The following is a 15,531-nucleotide window of genomic DNA, read 5'->3' as shown; positions in this document are numbered from 1 at the left end:
TTACAGATGCAGACTTGCTGCGGGGATTCGTCCCGGTTCTCTGGACGATTCAGGTCGATGCAGCGGCCAAGGTTGACGAAGATGCGGTGCTCTGCTGCTGCGGCGGCGGCGGCGGAACTCGAGCAGCAGAGGAAGAAGACGACAAAAGAGGAAGAATGGAAAAAGACCTAGGGGTCGTGTTTATTTATAATAAAGGACTGACAGAGATGGCGCGAGAAACGAGGAGGCCAGACGTGGTTACCCAGCTACTCCGACGCCTCGATTTTCGGAATGGTCATTTAGATAAGGATTCGTTGAGATATGACAGAATAAAATATAAATGGAAGATGACATCACGGTGGGTTATCGAGAATCCAGAAGATGACGTCACGGCGGGTCATAACCTTTGCACAGACAGAAAGACAGAAGACTTTTTCTTAAGGTATTGAAGATTGACATGAACCGGTTCAAATCAATGTGGGGCCTAATGTTGGGGATATAACTATTTGTGTAAACCGCCCAGGAGGGGCCGGGTTACGGAAAGACGATTCATCGTATGAAGCCCAAGATCAAGCTTGAAGATGGCGGTTCAAGTAAGGGCCTAAAGCCCATAGGCGACTTAAGGCCCGTAGTGATAAACCGCTGTAATGGCATGACTTGTGTTGTAAGGCAAGATTAACTAGTCACCGAGCCGGATATTGTTTATGAGTCGGCCGAGACTCTGTAGACCGCAGGGCATCAACCCGTGTATATAAGGGGACGACCCATCCAATCAAGAGCCAGGCATAGCATATCTTGCTCCCCGGTTGTCGAAACCCGAGCAATACCAGCCCAACTAGACGTAGGCTTTTACCTCCATCGTAAGGGGCCGAACTAGTATAAAACTCCTGTGTCCTTTGTCCCACTTTAACCCCTTTAAGCTTCCTAGTTGCGATGGCTCCACGACTAAGTCCTTTCACGAGGATATCTACCGTGACAATTCCACGACACCCTGCATGCATGCGAAAGTGAGAAGGTTAGTTTGCATGGCGCTGCATTAATCAAGTGATGAGGAGTGAGATGGTTAGCTCTTTGGGCTTTGGAGAAAAAATATGCATTAATTGACACGTGAAATGAGGATTTGTATCGATTAATCCCACAAAGGAAAACCCCGCCTTTCTTTTTTAACACTAGTACTCCTAGTACATAGTACTACATACTTATCCTGCTTGGGTCTAGGCCTTGCATTACCATACTTCGCCACACATTTTTGCCAAGCTTGCCTAAAGTTTTCAAAATGAAAAGGAGGTACACTTGCGCACGGCTATCGCGGTCGCACCGCACCCTCACACGGTCGCTCCTGCATGCCGCGGTCGCACCGCACCCTCACATGCACAGTCGCTCCTGCACGCGGGAACGCACCCTCACTGACACGTGTTGTCACATGTGAACAAACCAAACTCAGCTATCCTACCGCTGACACATAATTTTCGTTCATAGAGTATGTTTATCCAACCGCATGTTGGGGAGTATCCGTACGGCCCGTGCGGTGGTCTGTTGGGGAAGAAGAAGAGGTGAGGAAGAAGGGTTAGGAGACGTAGGATATTCATCCGACCGCCTAAAATGGTAGACTGACCCAAGTCAGGCGACTTGCATAACAATATATGTTTTTACACAGCAAAAGATCCATAAAAATAACAACATAAAGAAAAACTATCACTGCTCGCGGAACGAGACGGCCTCGTTGTCTTTGGCTGCCGGCGCGAACCAGTCGTAGCTGCCGACGTGTGTTTCCGCACCGTGGTTGTCCTCGGCCTCCATCTACTCATTCATGCGGAGCATGCGGGCGCTCTGCACAGACGAGAGCACAACTTGGTTCAAGTCGAGGACGTCCGGTTTCGCCTGCAGGAGGGCCTTGATAGCAGTGGCATCCGCGCGCTCCGCGTCGAGTCGAGCCTCCGCCACCCAGTTCAAGTCCAGGACGTCCAGTTCCGCCTACAGGAGGGCCTCGATGAGAGCGGCATCCGCGCGCTCCGCGTCGAGTTGAGCCTCTACCACCCGGTTCAAGTCCAAGATGTCCGGTTCCGCCTGCAGGAGGGCCTCGATGGCAGCAGCATCCGCGCGCTCTGCCTCAAGTTGAGCCTCCGCCGCTCGATTCACATCCATGACATATGGTTCTGCCTACAGGAGAGCCTCGATGGAAGCGGCATGCGCGCGCTCCACGTCGAGTTGAGCCTCTGCCTCCCGGTCCTCCTTTAGTATCGCCAAGTTAAACCGCTGGTCCGCCTGCACCTTGGGGGACTCAGACGCCGGCACGAAGTCGACGTCCATCGTCTCATACCCATCGAGGGGCTTCTACGCCGCGACCTCCGCCATGAACATTGGATCGGCTTCCTCCTCCTCGTAGCTTGGCTCCAGAGAATTCGGGGATTGGCCCGCCGCAAAGCGAGCTTGGGAACGGAGGTCTCTGGCACCGACCGCCGCCGCGATTTCTCCTCGGTGCTTCGGCGTCAGCATCTTGTAGTACGTGATCTTGCGGCGCACCATGACTTTCTTGCGAACTAGAGGATGCTTGATGCGGGCTAGGGGATCAAAAGGTGGGGGAAGGGGCTAGAGATTAGGTGTGGTTTGAGGGCAGTGGCTGGCGTAGGCCGAGCAGCGGAGGTTCTGGTGTCAATAGTGGTTCCGGTGATGACCGGTCAATCGGTTTTGACTGTACACCGCTCTTTTCGCGTTCGCGTTGCAGCCCGGCATGCTGGACCCTCCACGTCTCTCACCGAATGAAACGCGCTTCGTCTTGCGTTTTCGCTTGCTTGTGGGACTGCAGTTGAGAGCAAACCGACGTCCCTCCCCCTCCCCCGCCCGCGTCATTTTATGCGGAGTAAATAAAAACAGAGGGAGTATACTGCGGATGAGGATCCCCTGACGTGGCCGAACCCATTGAGTAACTGACATGCGGGGCCTAGCAAGCATGGGGTCTGCCAGTAAGTGACCGAAAGGGAGGGTAAGGAAGGGATACGTATGTGAAAGGAGCTCCCAATGATATAATTTTCACATTATACATCTCATGTACTATTAATCTTGTCAATAGTCAAATGCAGTTTTGAAAAACGCATTAGAGCATGGTTAATAATATAGCCAGTCGATGGCTATAAGGAACTGCCATGCCATCTATAGCCATCATCTATTATATGCACTCATATAGTAGTGTGGGCTATAAGGTTAGCTATTTCCCGCAAAAAAATTATGAGGCTGGCTATTGTATTAGTACTTTTTTCCATCTCCTCTCCATCTCTTTCTTCATATTTATTGTACGTATTTAACTAGGAATGTGTATATAGTTAGGCTCTTGCATGAGAGCTCACTCCCCTTACTTTTTCACATCTCTCTCCTCCACATAGGCCCTATATAAATGGAAGGAGGGAGTACAACTATGAGCACTGCATACTCTAGTACAGATGTTGTTAGTACTGCACTAGTACTATTGGACAGGGAGCTTAAAAAGTCACTATTGGAATGGCTATACGTGGCGAAATCCTAGTAGGAAGAGCATGCGCGAGAACAAGCACATTCACGTGGTTGAAAACAAATTGGAAACCATCTCGAGTACAAATCTAGGAGTATGTACGAATCTAACAATATTGATTGGGTGTTGTTGAATGTTGATACTTTTTTTATCAAAGTAGAGATACTTTGAATACACATAAAACTTATATGTAAACTAGAAAGGCTAGGAGGGAGTATATTGTACGTTCAAAAATGAAACGAACATATAATACCCTTTATATATGATTTGCGAATGTTATGATCACCGGTTCAAAATTTTGAATCCGCCTTAGGTATCACACATGCCCCCACTCGTTCTCTCTTGATTTCATCTCGGGGTCTGGAGATCGATTGAAAGAGGACTAGGGTGGGTACAATACATTTGTTTCGCTTATGAACATACAATATACTCCCTCTGATCCCCACAGACCCCCCCCTTCCCCGCGGGTCATTTCTTTCATAGAAACAAAGACCAATCGAAACAAAGACCAATCTTTGGGTCATGACCAAAATTTTGGTAAGGTGCACTTTGGCCACAATCCAAACACACCTCAACACCCGGCTCGTCGAGGATGCATGGGGCGCCGGGACGCGTCCGTGGAGTGGTGTAGCGTGGCCAACTACATCCTCAGGACCTGAGACCATGCCGGGTCGTCTTGCTTTTTCAATGACATGCGTCGATCGCATGTGAGCAAAGGGCATCTCCAACGTTGCCACGACTGTAGCTGACTACCCTGGCACACCAAAAACCCTCGTCCCTCGCGTCGTCGCGCGGTGCGTTCCCAGCCGGCGCCAGCTGCCCGTATTCATGTCGTCCGTCCGTATGCCGTCGTTAAGAGGCTCGGTGCCCGAGGAACCAACTCCGGCGACTTAATGACGCACCAGGACGCTTAGCCTCACCGGAATGCGCTACTTAAAGTGGCAACGCCCAGCTAACCTCCACACCATAATGCATCGTCCTCCTACCTGGCACCACATCCGCCATGACCGCAAGCGCGAACACTCTGTGGGAGAGCTTGTCTTCGGGGATGAAGCTCGAGGTCGCCACACAAGCGGTGGCCACGCTGGCGGCCGACGATAGGAGCACCGCCAGCCACACGTCCTACTTGCCATCGTCCAGCGTCCGGCACCACCGAGGTCGGGGACTCCTCCAAGGATGAGTAGGACATGGGAGGGGGCAGGGCATGGTGTGCCAACTGGATGGTCCGTCTCCCGTTTTCTACTTTTCCTCGTCGGAGACCGCACCTTCACTTCACGGGTCTTGAACCGCGCCCCCGTACATGGAGATCGCAGATGGAGGACGTCGGACGCCGCTGTAGAATAGGTTTAGGGTCATGTTTCTTTTATGTTTCTGTCCTATAAAAGTTTGAAATGTAATGAAAATCTGCCGTGTTTGCATTAATCTCGGCCGGTGTATATGAAATTTCACAATAATATAGTATATTATAGGAGTACTAGCAAGATGCCCGTGCATTGCACGGAAGATCAAGATCTTGTGGGAGAAAAGGATCAACGAGGGAAGGCCTTATCTGCAAATGCACATTCATGCATTTCACATCTTTCTACATCTACGGGAACCTACGAAAGGGTTAACGTAAATTGCCTCTCTCTCTCCTCCACTGATTTTCATGGTGGTGCCCCCCCCCCCTCCCCCCAATCTACAATCAATAGCTCACATGTTTCACACTATGTTAATTACGTAACTGGGACTACATAGGTGTAGCATTACTCGTCCTAAAAACCCAACTAAGCCAACCTCCCAGCATATCGCACGGGAAAAGACCCGGCCGCCGTTTTAGTAGGGATTACTGGATTACTAGTAGTAGTATCGATGGATCGCGCGAAGCAACAAGTTTTTTTTTGAGGGGGCGAAGCACCTAGTTTAAAAGGAAAAAAGGCGGTACACTCACAGCACCCCTGTCGCTGTCGCATTGCACCCCACACACGTTCGGTCCTGCACACGGCTCACGCAAACGGAACGCGCTTCAGCTTGCCTCTTCACTGACACATGGGACTGCACTTGGAGAAACCGACCATGCGCCAAACACCCCCCGCCCACCGCGTGAAAATCCTCCCCCCCCCACCCAAAAATTCCCCCCTAATCCTAGATTCAACCGCCCTTCGGCCAACTAGCCAATAATATTCCCCAAACCCCCCTCCCCCCGTCCCCCTCCACTCCATTCGCTCCACCAAAGCCGCCCTCCCCACCACGCCGATACGTCCGCGCCGCGGTTCGTCGAGGGGATGCACACGATCCTCTCGCTCCCATAGTACGCTCTTGTAGACTACCGTCCTCTAGCCGCGCCGCCACCGCTGGCGACGTTCCTGTGTAGGCGCACGGCGGTCAGCCCCACCACCGCTGGCGATGTTCGTGTGGAGACGCACGGCGGTCAGCTTGTCCCACGGTACACGCATTCTAGACTGAGGCCCTGTGCATGTCGGTGTAGCGCTGAATGTTAGCTGATAGACGCTGTTAATCTCACTATTTGCCGTAGTAGTTTACAGTCAATATGCTCTGCTTAAGAAGCTTCCTTGCCCTGTTCTGCACTCAATCTGCTTAGCTGAGATGGCATGCCAAGGCCGATTAGTTGCTAAAATATCCTGCCATATATTTATTGTGACGTAGATTGCCATGGTCTAGTAGCCAATCTGTTAGGTGAAATAGCTCTACACCGTTTTATACTCGATCTTTGTTGCTGCGGGCCTTCGATAGTTCGGTTTGCTCGGCCTCATTGACTGCTGAACCAGCCTGCCATAATTTACCACTCAAATGTGTTTACTGAATTAGCTTTACATATATTTTGTTACTTAGATCTGCTCGTCCAAATATCTTGCCATAGCTTTAGACATCGACCTAGGTATTTTCTTTTGGACTTCATGAAAAAGCATACATGTTTTTCCTATAATATCTAGTAGAAGAACTAATTTGTATGTCTAACAGATGGACAGGACTTGGATAACTTCTCTCGAAGATTCTCCGCTGCATATGTTGAGGGGGTTGAAAACTTCATGAACTTTATCAGAGCTGAGTACGGTGGTCCGAAATCATATGTGCTCTGCCCGTGTAGCAGTTGTATGAATTCAGTTACAAGACCCTAGTCAACTGTGCAAAATCATCTACACTTGTATGGGATGTCGGTCACATATACTAGGTGGGTTCATCATGGTGAAGCTGTGAACGTCAATGTTATTGACTACTTTGAAGCAGCAGATCACCATCTTGATATACCTGACGCTCAGGTGGAAGAGGAGGAGGAGGTGGTGGTGGCGGAGCTAGTGAGTTTGACCAACATTGAAACAATGCTACAAAATGCGCGTGCATTCCGTGAACGTTCACCTGCAGAAGAAAAACGGTGGGCCCGCATGTTGGAACAATGCAACGTTGCTGTCACCCCAGGAAATAAGCTGTCGGTATTCATAGCTACGGTCACCTTTCTTCAGGTGAAGACATCTGAGCGGATGACCAACAAATCATTCGATGCGATGTTGGCTGCTTTCCGCAAAGCTTTCCCAGATGCGTCTGAGCTGCCACACACCTACAGTAAAATGAAGAATTTCCTTCGTGCAGTTGGAATTGGATATGATATGATCCATGTTTGTAAGAATAATTGTGTTCTGTTCCGGAAGGATTATGCCAACTTAAGTGAATGCCCGAAATAGAAATCATCAAGATGGAAAGATGGCGATGCTGTGAAGAGGATTCCTCATAATGCTATGAGACATTTTCCAATTACACCAAGATTGCAGAGGTTGTTTCATGATGCTGAAACAAGAGAGGATGTACTATGGCATTCTAGGAACCAGGAGTACAAAGATCAGAATGTAATGAGCCATCCATCACATGGTAGTGAGTGGAAAAGCTTCAATCAGACACACGAAAATTTTGCTACTGGCCCGAGAAACATTAGACTTGGCTTAGCTTCAGATGGATTTAACCCATTTGGCCACCAGAGCGTCACCAATAGCATGTGGCCAGTGCTTGTTATCCCTTACAACATGCCTCCAAATGTATGCACCAAAGAATCAAACTACATGATGGCCTTGCTCATCCCAGGTCCAAAAAGTCCTGGAAAGGATTTTGATTTGTTCATGGAGCCTCTTGTGGAGGATGTAAGTGCATCTAGTGCCCCTTAGTGATTTTGGTGTATTGAAGACTTATAGGTTAAGGATCTAATGCGTTTATGAGTGTACACAGGTCTATAAGTCTATGAGGAGTTTGATAATTACAGAGAAAGTCGACCCCTAAAAATGAAGTTCTTCGACTGAAGACTTTGGTATTCTGAAGACTTTCTGAAGACTTTGAAAGTGAAGAAATTGGTGTAACCCTGAAGACTTGGTATTCATTCGAGGAACATGAAGCGTGAAGACTTTTGTTTTCGTAGTTCCATTTTCTCTTTCTTGAGTCATAGGAAACACCATACTATTAAAGGGGGTCGAGGAAATACTAAGGAAGAATTTCCATGTGATGCTCAACTCAAAATCCTACACCTACCAATCCCTTCGAGTGAAGCCATTGGAAATCTCATACAGTTCAGTCAATTTCTTCAGTGACAGAGACGCAGTTCTTCTTGTCACTGAGGACTTTGTTCTGACTAAGGAGTTAGGAATTTGCCAGTGCGGATTTCCTACACAGTGAGGAACATGATAGCCCTGAGGAATTTGAACCTCAAATTTCCGACCGTTGTTGTGCTATGCGCCAGCTGTCCCAAAATATCTACCCACCTAACGGTCATATCATAGAAGGGCATTTATCTCTTATCATGTCGGGCTGCTCCCTAGGCTATAAATAGTCGCCCCTACAACCACTAGCTGGTTGGCTGCTCCGAGAGAAACTGATACTTGTCAATTGAGAGCATCCCATCCTCCGAGGACTTTGAGCAAAAATCATCAAGTGAGGAAAATCCAAAACCCAAACCCAAACACCTACAAACCCAAAGTGATTGAGCATCACTGAAGAGATTGATCATGCGTGGATCTGACGCTTGTTACCTTTGAAGACTGTGCTTCTTCCAGACGGTTAGGCATCATGGTCTAGAGCATCCAAGAGGAATTGTGGATCGCCGAGTGACCGAGTTTGTCAAGGTTCGTAAGTCACCTGAAGACTTACCACGAGTGATTGGACGAGTACTGTGTGTCCTTAGTTCAAGGAGAATACGGTGAGGACTTGGTGTCCCGAGCTGCGTGCTCAGGACTGGGTGTTCGGGACTGTGTGTCCTCGAGTTTAAATACTCAGCCGCTCCAACCAGATGTACAACTGAGACAGCAGTTGGAACTGGTCTACCAAATCATTGTCTTGACCAAGCCAACTGGTTCTATTTCCTCAACACTTTCATTTCCTCATTACTGTGTTGTGTGCTTGTTCATATCTGTGTTTGAATACTTTGACTGAAGACTTTCTCAATTTCCTCAGTTCAATTTCTTCAGTCTGTTTGTCTTCATCTTGTGCTATCCTGTGATTACGCTTTCTGTACTCTGTGTTTGTCTTCATTTCATCATGATGACAATGCTTGTTTTCTGTTATGTTTACTTCTGAGTACTTATTCCGCTACAAGTAGTTCTTCGCTAAGGAATTTCCTCACTGGCAAATTCCTCAGTGAAGAATTCATAAAAATCGCCTATTCACCCCCCCCCTCTAGTCGATATAACGCACTTTCAATTGGTATCGGAGCAAGGTACTCCCTTGTTCTGTGTGATTTTGGTTTAACCGCCTGGAGTTTTAGTTATGTCGACCGCAGGTATGATCAAGGTCTCTGCTGGGTGTCCTACCTTCGATGGGACGGATTACCCCTATTGGAAGAATAAGATGCGAATGCATCTTGAGGCAATTGATAACGATCTCTAGTATGTTGTGGAAAATGGTGTTCCCTCAGTCACACCTTCTTTGAATGCTGCTGATGTGAAGAGATTCAAGCAACTCGACTCTCAAGCGAAGAATATCATATGTGGCCATCTGAGCAAAGGACAGTATGGAAGAGTGAGTGCTTTGGAGACTGCTAAGCTTATCTGGGATAGGCTTTCCAAAGTCAATGAAGGAGTTTCAACTCAGTGTGACTCTCGAGTTGATGTTCTTCGCAATCTCTTCAACCGCTTCAAAAGACTCGATAATGAAAATGTTCAACAAACCTTCGATCGCCTCACTGACATCTCAAATGAGCTTCAAGTACTTGGTGCCACTGACATCTTCGACCATGACGTGGTGAAGAAATTGTTGAGATCGCTTGATTCCTCATTTGATACTCTGGCACTGATGATACAAGAGCGTGCTGATTACAAGTCACTTGACCCCGTTGATATCCTCGAGAGGCTAAATACTCATGAGTTCCAGCTTGCTGAAAAGAGAGATCTCTATGGTTCGAGCTATAGCAGATCACGTGCACTGAAGGCCAAGGCAGTATCTGAGTCCGAAGATGAAGACTCTGCTAGCAGCCTTGGCGACCCTGAAGAACTGAGTAATGATCTAGCACTGCTCATGAAGAAATTTCAAAAGTTCTCAAGACATGGTCGCTTTGGAAGACCCTCAAAGAGCAATGATTCCTCATCCAGTGACTACAAGAGAAGGCTTTGTCATAAGTGAAAGAAGCCTGGACATTACATTCAAGATTGTCCTCAGTGGGAAAAGGAATCAAAGAAGAAGAAATACAAGGATTACAGTTCTGATGATGCGAAGAAAAAGAAGAAATCCTCAAAATCATCATCATCAAAATCCTCAAGGTCTTCATCTCACAAGAAGAGCAGCTCCAAGAAAGCTCGGGCATTCATCGGCAAGGAAATGGACTCTGAAGCTGAATCTGAGGAACAAGAGGAAGAGGAGGAATCTGAAGATTCTGAGTCTGGTGTGGTGAGCCTAGCCCTCTCTACTGCATTCGTCAGCAAGTCTATCTTCAACTCTGAAGAAAATGAACTCACCAACAAGGCTGATGAAGGCAACGATGACTACGCTCCCACCTATTGCTTCATGGCAAAGGGTGCCAAGGTACCTAGATATACCTCCTCTGAGTCTAGTGAAGATGAATCTGATGACAATCTTAAGCCTAGCTACTCTAAACTTGCTACGATTGCTGTGAAACAACAAAAGGCTTTTGAAAAGGTTCAAAACATGCTAGAAAAAAGTGATGATATGTTGGGTGAAGAAATAAATCGCACTAAAGCCTTGACTGAAAATCTTCAGAGACTTCAGACCAGGTTTGACAACCTTCAAGGTCATCATAACACTCTCTTGTCTGATCATGAGAAGCTTTCTTATGAATTTCTTAAAAGAAAGCAAGATCTTGAGAAGCTAAGAGTGAGTTATGAAGATCTTCAGAAGGAGCGCGATTCATTACTTGCTCAACAAATCAGCGCTGCTCAAGAAGAATTTGTTCCTCCATGTTTGAAATGCATTGAACGAGAATCTGCTAATTCTTCACCAAAATGTTCAAATGCTTCTAATGTTACAAATTCTTCACCTGCCTTTGCTATCACTAATTCCTCATCTGAGGACATTGCTAGTATCACTAACGATGCAGGGCTGAATGAATTGTACATGACAGGCATGTACAAAAGCCTCAAAGGGCATCAGACTCTTTGTGATGTGCTTAAAAAGCAGATCCTCAACAGAAACCCTACGAAAGAGGGTATTGCCTTTGAGAGAAAACTCAATGCTGATGGTACATATTGGAAGCCTGAGCAGTTCCCCAAAACCTCATGGGTTGCTTCAAAGGGACCTCCAGTTGATCCATCTAATTTATTTGGCTATACATGTGAATCTTCTCATTCTTCTGATGAGTCATTTGACTCCAACTATAAACTGTTCAAAATCAGAATGGTGAAGTATTTGCTAGATATGTTGGCACTAACTGCAGGAATGGTTCCCCTATGAAGAAAATCTGGGTTCCCAAAAGGTGCCTTGAAAGTCTTCAGGTGAATGTCTTCATGACACCACCTGTGAAGAATAGGAACCCCAAATCAAATTCCTCATATGGACCAAACTCTTCATATGGATCCAAGTCCTCATACGGACCAAATTCCTCACGTGATCAAATTCCTCATATGGATCAAAGTCCTCATATGAACATCATCGTGCTAACAACTCTGTTTCGCAGGGAAGAGCCAGGGGCTATCAATATGAGCATTATTCTTTTAATCATTATGTTCATAAGTCCTCGAAGAATTTCTCTGCTTATTCATATGCTTACCCTAACCACTCTTATGTGGAAAAAAAATGGTTTGGCCTCTATGCCACCAATCTCATATGGAGCTCACAGAGTGATGAACTCTTTGCCACCCCTTCAGATGTGGGTGGTGAAGAAAAAGAACTAGTCTCTTATGCAGGGTCAGGTCTCTAGACATACTGTAACGTCTGAAGAATTTGCTGGGGACCTGACATACTGCCTGAAAGGACGCAGGCTAATCATGAAGAAATGAATTTTCATTTCTCACGTCCTCACACAGCTTTATCTGTCTTACTGCTTGACGAAATTGATCTGATGAATTGTGATATCATATTCTTCACTACTGAAGTATATGAGGTTTGTAAGTTGCACTAATTCATCTGCAGGATGATCAACCCAAAGCCACTGAGTGGGTCCTCGATAGTGGATGTACAAATCAGATGACTAGTGACAAGAATCTATTGATGGATGCTCCCTTATCGTCATCACATCTGAAGCATATCATCTTCGCTGACAAAAGCAAAAGTCAGGTATTGGGTCTAGGCAAGGTTGCTATCACAAAGGATCGACACATGGACAAAGTCATGCTTGTTGAGTCCTTAGGATACAACCTTATGTCTGTCTCAATGCTTTGTGATCTTGATATGGTTGTTGTCTTCGGCAAGTATTGTTGTGTTGTGATTATGGAAGTTGAAAATTCCAAAGTCTTCGAAGGCTTTAGGAGAGGAGACTTGTATATTGTTGATTTCTTTGCAGATTCACAACCAGCCGTGTGCCTACTTGCAAAAGCTTCAGAAGGATGGCTATGGTATCGACGACTTGGTCATGCAGGCATGAGGAATTTGCACACGCTTGCAAAGAAGAAGCATGTCATTGGCATTGAGAATGTCAAATTCCTCAAGGATCACTTATGCGGTGCCTGTGAAGCTGGAAAGATGACCAAGGCCAAGCATCCAGCGAAGACTATCATGAACACCACTCGTCCATTTGAATTTCTTCACATGGATCTCTTTGGTCCCAATCATTATTCCTCTGTTTCAAATGATGCATCTCAATATGGCTTTGTTATTGTTGATGATTACTCTCGTTACACATGGGTACACTTTGTTACTTACAAACATGAAGTACAGGAAGTCTTCAAACGATTTTCCTCGAGGGCTTCAACCAACTTTGGTGTGAAGATCAAGTACATCAGAAGTGACAATGGCACTGAGTTCAAGAATTCGGGTCTCGATGATTATCTTGATGAACTTAGTATTACTCATGATTTATCTGCTCCTTATACTCCTCAACAAAATGGCGTCGTGGAGCGCAAGAACAGGACTCTTGCTGAGATGGCTCGCACTATGCTTGATGAGGACAAAACACCTTGTCGTTTCTGGGTTGATGCAATTGATACTGCGTGCCACATCATCAACAGAGTATATCTTCACAAATTCTTCAAGAAGACTGCCTATGAACTCCTCACAGACAAGAAACCAAATGTGAGTTATTTCAAAGTCTTCAGTGCTAAATGCTGGATTAGAGATCCTCATCACAACTCTAAATTTGCACCGAAAGCACATGAAGGTTTTATGCTTGGTTACGGAAAGGACTCGCACACCTACAGAGTCTTCAACAATGTTCTTCACAAGATTGTTGAAACTTTAGATGTGCAGTTCAATGAAACTAATGGCTCACAAAGAGAGCACCTACCTTCTGTGATAGATGAACCAGCACCTGAGGATTCTTTCAAGCTCAAGGCTAGTGAGGATGTCATTCCTACTGAAGAATCTGCTGAAGAATTCATTCCAGAACATGAAGAACGTCGAGCTGATGCACCTGAGGAAAATGCTGAGGAAATTGATGCTGAAGAAAATGCTGATCAAATTCCTCAACGACAACCAGCTCATCCTCGCGTTGCAAAAGAAGTGCAAGTGGAGAAGATCATCGATAACATTAGAGCACCAGGTCCTCTCACACACTCAAAAGCTTCTCATCTATCTAACTTTTGTGGGCACTTTGCTTTTGTCTCTATCACAGAGCCCACTAAGGTAGATGAAGCATTTATGGAGCCTGAGTGGATTCAGGCCATGCAAGAAGAATTACATCAGTAAAAGATCAACAACGTCTGGGAACTGGTCAATCGTCCAGATCCTCGCAAGCATAATATCATTGGCACAAAGTGGATCTACCGCAACAAGCAAGATGAAAACGGCTTTGTGGTGAGGAATAAGGCACGTCTAGTAGCTTAAGGCTACACACAGGTTGAAGGAGTTGATTTTCATGAAACTTTTGCACCTGTTGCTAGACTTGAGGCTATTTGCATATTGCTTGCTTATGATAACAATCATGATATCATCTTATATCAAATGGATGTGAAAACTGCATTCCTCAATGGTAAGCTTGAGGAAGAAGTATATGTTGCTCAACCCCCAGGTTTTGAAGATCCAAAGCATCCTGACAAAGTCTTCAGACTCAATAAGGCCCTCTATGGCCTCAAGCAGGCCCCACGGGCGTGGTATGATACTTTGAAGGAATTCTTCATGAAGAAAGGCTTCACACCCGGTTCACTCGATCCCACTCTCTTTACTAAATCTTGTTATGGTGAACTGTTTGTGTGCCAAATATATGTTGATGATATCATCTTTGGCTGTACTGGCCAATGTTATAGTGATGAATTTGCCTATATGATGAGTGAAGAATATCAAATGTCTATGATGGGAGAGTTGAAATTATTCTTAGGTCTTCAAATTCGTCAACAACGCAATGGCATATTCATATCTCAGGAGAAATACCTCAAGGATGTCCTGAAGAAATTCGGCATGCAAGATTGCAAAGGAATCAAAATTCCTATGCCCACAAATGGTCAACTATGCACTGATGAAAATGGTATTGACTTCGATCATAAGGTATACCGCTCCATGATTGGCTCTTCATTGTACTTATGTGCATCTAGGCCAGATATAATGCTTAGTGTTTGCATGTGTGCCCGATTTCAAGCTGCACCGAAGGAATCACACCATAAGGCTGTGAAGCATATTCTTCGATATCTAGCTCACACACCAACACTAGGATTATGGTATCCCAAGGGCTCGGATTTTTATCTCATTGGATATTATGACTCTGACTATGTTGGGGATCGTGTGGACCGCAAGTAAACATCTGGTACATGTCATTTCCTTGGACGACCCTTGGTCTATTGGTCCTCGAAGAAACAGAACTGTGTATCATTGTCTACTGCTGAAGTTGAGTACATTGCTGCTGGTTCTTGCTGTGCTCAACTGCTGTGGATGAAGAAAACACTCAAGGACTATGGCGTTAATGTGAAGAATGTGCCTATCCTCTGTGACAATGAGAGTGCCATCAAGATTGCTCACAACCCAGTTCAGCACTCAAAGACAAAGCACATTCAGATTCGTCATCATTTTCTTCGCGATCATGTGTTGAAGGGCGACATTTCTATTGAGCATGTGAAGACTGAAGAAAAGCTAGCCGATATCTTCACAAAGCCCTTGGATGAGAAGAGATTTAGCAAGTTGCGGTGTGAGATAAATATCTTAGAGTCTTTGAATGTACTTTGAAAAGGCGCTCATCCTAACACTTATGCAAAATTGATGACTTAGATGTGCAACACATGAAGAAACGTTTTTCTTCAATGAATGAAGAATAACACTCTAAGTGTGAAGAAATTAATGAATAATTTGATTCTCAGAACCCTAGGACAATTGTACGCGGTGTCTAAAATCATCATTCTTATACGGTGGGTTACGCCACCACAAAAGTTGAAAATCTTCAATTTGAGTTTTTCCTCATTTTTGAAATTCCTCGGTTGTTCAAATTCTTCAACTTTGCAAAATCTTCACTTGTTCCATTGTTTTTCTTCATTGGCTATATA

This window comes from Triticum dicoccoides, chromosome 5A (genome assembly GCF_002162155.2).
Source record: "Triticum dicoccoides isolate Atlit2015 ecotype Zavitan chromosome 5A, WEW_v2.0, whole genome shotgun sequence".
Taxonomy (NCBI): domain Eukaryota; kingdom Viridiplantae; phylum Streptophyta; class Magnoliopsida; order Poales; family Poaceae; genus Triticum; species Triticum dicoccoides.
The sequence above is the reverse complement of the archived record's forward strand: the minus strand, read 5'-3'. Positions refer to the sequence as shown.